Source organism: Lactuca virosa, chromosome 9 (assembly GCF_052849685.1).
Source record: "Lactuca virosa cultivar CGN04683 chromosome 9, Lactuca_virosa_CGN04683_v6, whole genome shotgun sequence".
Lineage (NCBI taxonomy): Eukaryota > Viridiplantae > Streptophyta > Magnoliopsida > Asterales > Asteraceae > Lactuca > Lactuca virosa.
In genome coordinates, this window is record NC_136434.1 from 51,193,007 (window position 1) to 51,200,844 (window position 7,838).

Consider the following 7,838-nt stretch of genomic DNA (forward strand, 5'->3'; position numbering starts at 1 on the left):
CGAATTATATAAGTTTTAATGAGTTAAACTATATATGTATTTCGTATCTAAAAATATGTTGGGTAGAACATGGGTAGATGAGGTTGTTGGTAGGTGATAAAAGATGGGTTGGGCCATGAGATAAGAGGATAAAGAGATAAACTTGTTTTAGATCTGGATGTATGGATCAGATGAGGAGGTTAGTTTTAGATCCGAGAGTATGGATCAGATCAAGAGGTTAGTTTTAGATTCGGGAGTAGGGATCAGATCAAGAGGTTAGTTTTAGATCCGGGAATATGGATTAGGTAATGAGGCAAATTTAAGATCCGGGAGTACGGATTATGTATTCTTGAATTACGTGTTCATTCGATAAGGTATCATGTGTATAGTCCCTTTTAGGAACGTGATTTTAATACGAGTATTGATTAAAGTATGAAATATACATATGTATGTGAAGTATTTGTTATTGTCCGAAATACGTGTTAGATATATTTGATGATATACAACGTGCGAATCAGATATGGTTCAATATGTGTTAAGATGTGTATATATGATATTATTACTTAAAAACCTTGTGTTAAGTATACACTAGTTGGCGTTGCCTAAACGGAGATAGTATCAAAAAAATTGATTATAAACATTGTAGGTTTGCCTAGTGATGGGTTAAGACTTAAATGGAATGTTTAGTTCAATTAAGTTTGGACATTGGGTAGTCTCTTATTAAGAGTATGTGCGTTGCGAGATTGATGATCGGTGGAGTACGTCCTACGTATAGAAGTACATTTTATATACGAAGTCCTTTTTAAAGCTCTGTGTCTTGGGTGCTGCTTGTGCCAGGGTACTATTATGTTCTCGAGTACGAGTCTTTCGCATACCAGAGTACTATAATGTGCCATAAGTACTATCATGTACAAAGTCTTTTTGACAATTTTGTGTGTCGGTTACGGGAGCGTACGGGAGTACTCTAATAGTATTTCCCCATACTTTTATGTTGAGAGAACTTTGGAGTCAGCGTTTCTTTTATGAAGTGATCGACCGAGCTTCATATGTCAGCGTTTTCTTTCACGAAGTAATTAAGGGAACTTCGTAGACTGCCTAATAAAGTGTGTCGGTAATAGACCATTGCTAGGTATGTCTGGTGTTATATTGCTGGATAGGGTGCGTCTGGGGGTGAAATACCTCATGTATTCAGGCCACTGCTAGGCAAAGTTCGATGCTGGGATAGGTAAAGTCTGGGGGTATAATACCTCATGATAGTCGGACCACGCCTAGGCATTGTTATCTAGATAACTACCCCTGACTTAATTGTCTTGTGGTTCTTTCTTTTACGAACGAAGGTTCGTGGTGAAACTTATTCCATTCCCCTCATTTGATGTCTTTATTGATCCTCGTTTGCTGCCAGGAAATTTCCGAAGCAGCTTCGTCAGTTTATGGTTCATATCGATTCCTTAGGCTAGATCTCGTAAGATCATTGTATAGGGTCAGTATGTGGGGATCGATGGGATGGGATAGATTGTTTTAGAAATATGATTTATATGTGTTAATAATATTAGTGGTTTTGCAGGATCGAGATATACATTATTATCACGTGGTTTGAACTAAGAGCTTTCGTACTCTGTGTTCCTTAGGTGATTGAGTTCACCAAGGATATTTGAACTAAGTGTTCACTAGATCTTTTGAACTATGTGTTCGCCAGGGATATTTGAACTAAGTGTTCATTAGGTGTTTTTGAACTAAGTGTTCATTAGGTGTTTTTGAAGGGTTTTATGCATAAGAAACAATCCTATGTGCTCATACAAACCCTAATGCTTGGATCTAGGTTTCTCTATTGTACATGCTTTGAATCCAAGACTTACAAATCCTAGATCTATCAAATAAGAACTGAAATAAGGGTTTAGTAATTACCTTTGATTGTTATATAGCAATAACAATCAATCCTTGCTTTGATTTGCTTCAGAAAGCTTAGTGCCTCAAGTGTTGCACCTCTAATGGAGTCACAAACACCACTAAGCAACTTGGATGAAGAGGGAGGAGAGAGGAGGCAGCCAAAACGTCCAGAAACCCTAAAGGATTCCTTATCCACGTTTTTGGGGCTTAAGGGTCCTTTATATACATGTAGGCTATTAGGGTTTACAACTAGGAAACCCTAATCTGGCTGCTTAGGCCCTAAGCAACCCATGGACTCCTTTAACATATCCATTGGACGATTTCTAATGTGCTTCCCATAGAATTCGTCCAACCTATATATTATTAGGTGATCCATAGCCCAATTGTAATTATCTTATAATTACAAATCCAGTCCCTTAAGTTTAATTAATCTCTTTTAGCCACTAAATTAATTCTCAATTAATTCTTGACTAATATTAATTAAACAATATGATCTCTCCTTTAGTATATTATTCTTATAATATATTAATAAATCATAATTAAACCTTTCTCTCCTTATTTCATCCTACATATTGCTATGGTGAAGGCAACCCAAAAGGACCATGCTCATAATCGGGTCAAGTACATACCAAAATAGTTATGGACTTAGACACTAATCCAACAGTCTCCCACTTGGATAAGTCTAATAACTATTCTGCGTATGACTTCAGAACCTGATCAGCAATCGTAGCTTTCAAAGCCGCTGTCAACTCTGATCTTATCAGATACGCGTGTCCTTTAGATAAGGGATTATATATTCCTCCATTCTACAAGATATCGTATAGACATGAGACATGGTTTGAAATCATTCTCTCAGTCTACGTGTCTTTTCCCGATTTCCGATTTATGACAACTGACTAATTGAACAAATCAAATCAGTCCTGGCCCGACCGAGCACTTTCCTTTGTCATCACTAAATCATCGAGGGGCCCACAGATATCGCTTTTATCCCACCTTGGGTAAAAGGAATGGATAAACTTTGACTCAAATGCTTGCTTGCACCTACTAATCGAATCACACACAACAATAAGTTTTATAACACCAAGTTACTGGTGTGTTTACTTATCATCAATGTGCAACCGACCAGCAAATAACAACTCACACGTCTCGGTTTCAAGAATATACAATGTTATCGTCTCACCAATCACTCGTGATAAAACCATGAAGTGATTCAAGTGAGCGTGGGTTTAATCCAATACTTTAATCTTATCAAAGCACTCATGAACTCTGCAGCAAACTTGTGCTATGTCTAAACACTTTAGACAATCTACAGACAGATTTATGACAGTCTTCCTTCATACTTACTTCCAACGTATGACCGACTGTGGAGGTTCGAATAACCTAGTTATTCTGGAAGTCAAAACATGTAAAATGAAACGCAATAATAATATTAATCCTATATGGTCCCAAAACTTTTGAGCGTAAATGAAAACCCTTTTATTTAAACACCATATTGATTACTCATTATTCATTGCTTACTGTTTCAGAAAATCAACTTATTACTCGAATTATAACCACAATTGTCCCATGCTCCAAGCATGCACACTTTGGTTTCCTATGGTCCATACTTTGTGAAATAGATAAATTGAAAAATCTTTTCCAATGAAACTCATTTCACAATCCCCAATCCTTATTATAAGAATACCAAATTCTTGCCACTTTTAGAATATGTTAGATTCTAATATTTTATGCAACAACCCTTTCGTAAAGTCATATAGCACTAAAGTCACCAGGACTTGGCTAATGAAATTACTAAGTTCTCTATCAGAAATTGTTACAGAACAATTTTATAGATGTGATGTCTCTCACTCAAAGTACATTCCTTTGAACATCCTTATGCATAAAAGTTTCTAATCTACATAGATTCTTAATTTCCAACTCCCATTTATGAAAACATTTCCATATTTGTCATATGACAACTCATTCTTAATAGAATCTTATCTATTCATAATAATGTCAATATAGTCCATCCAGTACTATACTTCCAACTACTCACAAGTGACAAATCCTTAGTGAACCTCAGATCGTCCTTTGATAGTTGTTTAATTAGTTTAGTCAAAACTGATTCTAGTCCTTTTTCCCTCTTAATGCCGTAGGCATTTGGAAAATTTAGAATGGTCAAATATTATAGCATATGCAATCGATCCTATATCTGAAGCGTATTGGACACGATGCATAATGTCTCACATAAGGACGTGATACTTTATCATCCTTCTGCCATAATATTTTATGTGCCCTGTTCCCACAATTCGAACTATGAAGAGGGATGCCGTAATCATGATCGAATTTTGAGAATGCACTATGTATCCTTGACTAAATTTATTAACATTTCTCGATCTAAGCTTTAGAATTTTGAAAACGAAGTATAATATTCTCTCCCTTAATTATAGAAAAACAAATTTTCAACCCTTGCAACTTTGCAAAGTGAATCTTTGTTTTCTATAATTAATATTGCTAACTTGCAATACTTACTATAATAATCATGCTCCCACTATCATGATGATTATTTTCTTATCAGCATAACACTTATGCTCCCACTAGCTTTGACATGTATTTAGAAAACAATTGAACTTCTAGAAAACAATGCTTATTGAATTCCTTAGGTTCATATTTCTAACACCTAATGCTTTGATAAGCCTTTATCTAAGCTTTTTAAGCTCATACACCTTTGCCTTAGATAGCTCACATGTGTGTCTAAACAATTCAGAATTTATGTTACTAAGTCCCAAATGTTCAGACCAATTGCCAAATCTTACAATTCGAATTATGAAAAGGGATGCCGTAATCATAATCGAATTTGAGAACACAATTTTCACAATTGCTATCTTCTTAAAATCTCTCTTAGTGAAAGCATTTCCTCACAATCATTTTCATGAAGGAGGAAAACCTTATGACACTTAGATTTTATGATGTATGCATTCCTATCCATGTGAATTTGTCAAAACGAAAGTTTGCGACAAATCCAAAACCATATGGACTGAACTTGTTCAATCTTGATTTCTTGCCTCATGGTAACAGGAATGCCCACCATGTCTTCCAAGCAACTCACCCCTACAAATCAATGTACTTTCCATTGATCAAGGTGCTTTGTCTTTATGCATTCAAATGAGAACTCATAGAACTCACATGCACAATTAACTCAACTGGAATGGCGCAGAAATAAGATAACGTCAACACGATAGGTTATAAACCTATCATCGTGTGCTAGTGATGATCAACTAGGTTTACTCTTGATTTGTTCTCGAAACTTTTCAAGACCATTAAGACTCCCACTGACTCCTTGACATATAAGATTCTCTTGTCAAGAAACATTTCTTGACAAACAATTATTCAAGAGTTAGTGTAGCCTTATGTCAAGTTTAACACTTCACACAATTGGTCCTGGTTGGTCTTTGTCTTATCCAAGACATCACAACTTACCAATTTCAAATGTGCAAGAATAAGAAAACTTTTTTTTTCAAATTCCACATTTGTCGAGTGTTATTAACCTACTTAAGACTTGTCACTCATGTCAGAATCTTGACTCTAAGACTTGATATTGGAACGAAGTATGATTGACTTCTTGATTTAACCATTTCTTCAATTCTCGATTCCTCTTCTTAGACATACAATTGCACTAAGACTCACTTAGAGGATCAATTGAGACATGGTTCTTAATCATTAAGACCTATCATAAAACATAATAAAAGGTACTCTCCCTTCTTCTTAGAATAGAGAAACTTTTATCTTTCTGCCTGCTTGATTCTTATTATTCGTTCTGTTATTGATTGAAACTCTTTCAATCAACTCAGAATTATACTTAATCTTATAAATATAACCATATTTACTAAACTTTAGTAAATCATGACGAATATCTTTATCACTCTTGTGGTGGACTTGATCAACACACAACCTAGTGTGCTTGATCTCCTGGTCCTTCTCTTGACACTTTGAAGACTTAGTCTAATTTCCAAATACGAAGTTTCTCACTCATCACGCAACCAAGTTCCCTGACTCCAAGTTTCTGTCCAACTGAAACTTGGGCGATGAGAATCTTCCTTTATTTGGAAAATCCTCGACATTTCACAAATAACATAATCAAGAATCACATCCAATTCAACATTGCTAAAATTAGAAATACATAAACATCCATTTTCACATATGCCATTGCAAGGATAAATAAATAGGACGAAATCAAAATTCATTTTATTGCGGAAATACTTGTCCTTACAATGCAATTCAAATGAAAACTATGCTATTTAAATTTCTAAGCAATCTATTCTAACTCTAAAGTAGTAGCTCAAAAATCCGATCTTCAAGCAATGCGATCGAAATCCATTTCTTCACGATCAGATTCAGCTTACTTCTTCCCTTAAGCTTCCTCTCTTTTCTTCGATCCTACAAAACATCAAAATGTAATATTATCACATCATGTATTGAAAATCAAAGAATAGGAACTTATAGAGTTAGTTATTGGATTTTACCTGAAGTAGAGCCATACGTCTTGACTCTCCCATCTCTTAGATCTCTCAGGTAAACAGGACAGCTTCGTCTCCAATGCCCCTTCTCTTGGCAGTAGAAGCAGATGGACTCTTTTGGAATGGCACAAGGAACTATCTCAGAAGTTACCTTTTCTGGATTTCCAATGTCACTATTATCAATGTCCATTGAAGTTTGGGAGTTTGATTTGCCAGACAAATTTGCTCGATTAGCACGCCAAATCATTTCTGATTCAGCAGCTATAAGCAAATAGGTCAAATCAATGAGGGTCACGTCATGGTCCATCATATAGTACTCTCTAACGAACTTACTATATGATTCAGGAAGTGACTGAAGGACCCAGTCAACAGCCAACATTTCTGAGATATCGACACCCATCATTCTTAACCTATCAATGTGTGACTTCATCTCTAAGACGTGTGCACACACAGGTTTCCTATCTTCGTGTTTACTTGCCAAACGGGCTTGAGTGAGCTTGAACTTTTCAAGCCTTTGAACTTGTGGGTTAGGGAGAATAATTGGAGGAGGTGGAGGAAGTGAAGCATGACTCTTATTTCCTTGATCGTATCGAGGAACGTCATCTTCATTTGGAAAGCTTGTTCCAAGGGACTTGGGAAGACCATTGTAAGATTTAGACATCTAGAAAACGGGAGAATATTCAAGTTAGTTGATAAGAATCCTTGATGTAACACCCAAATGAAACATCAAGGCTAGGATCCAACACTACATTCTACAACCTAGAAGAGGGATGCCGTAATCTAGTTGCAGAATATTTGAAGGTAGGTAAATGACGATTTACCAATTTCCACCATGAAAAGCGAAAAAGAAATTTAAGTTTTAAATGAATTGAAACTCCTAGATCTTTTGAGATTCATTGAACTTTTCAATGGCATGTTTTATCTCGATTCTGTCCTTCTATTTGTGACTGGGATGCCGAGGATCACAAATAAGGTGTGAATAACCATGCGAATGTACTTGGTGCACTCAATGCCATGCTCACTTAATCAATGTGCCGGTTAACCACACACGCTCCATTGATCTATGACAGACATCGAATCACCCTTCACCACCAATGCCAAACCCAAATTAGTGTGTCGGTTAACCACACACGCTCCACTAACGTTTCGACAAAAGTACAAAGTGTAATTCCATGGATTAGCATACAATTCCACATTTTTTCCTAAAGTAACTATGATTTGGGAATTTATAAAAACATTTAGTTACTTTGTACTTCATTATACTTATAATGGAAGGTTTCGTCCTATCCTACCCGTTCGGCTAACGACCCTCCACTAGTCAAGAGTGCGGTGGGTAAGAGTGGATACCCATTCAATCGCCATTTTATAGGCAATTTCCTTAAACACCCCTTGTAGACCAGCTTCGTGAATGAGGCCTACTAACGGTAAGACTAACTCTTTACTCATATATAATATTAGTCTTTTAATGTTACATAT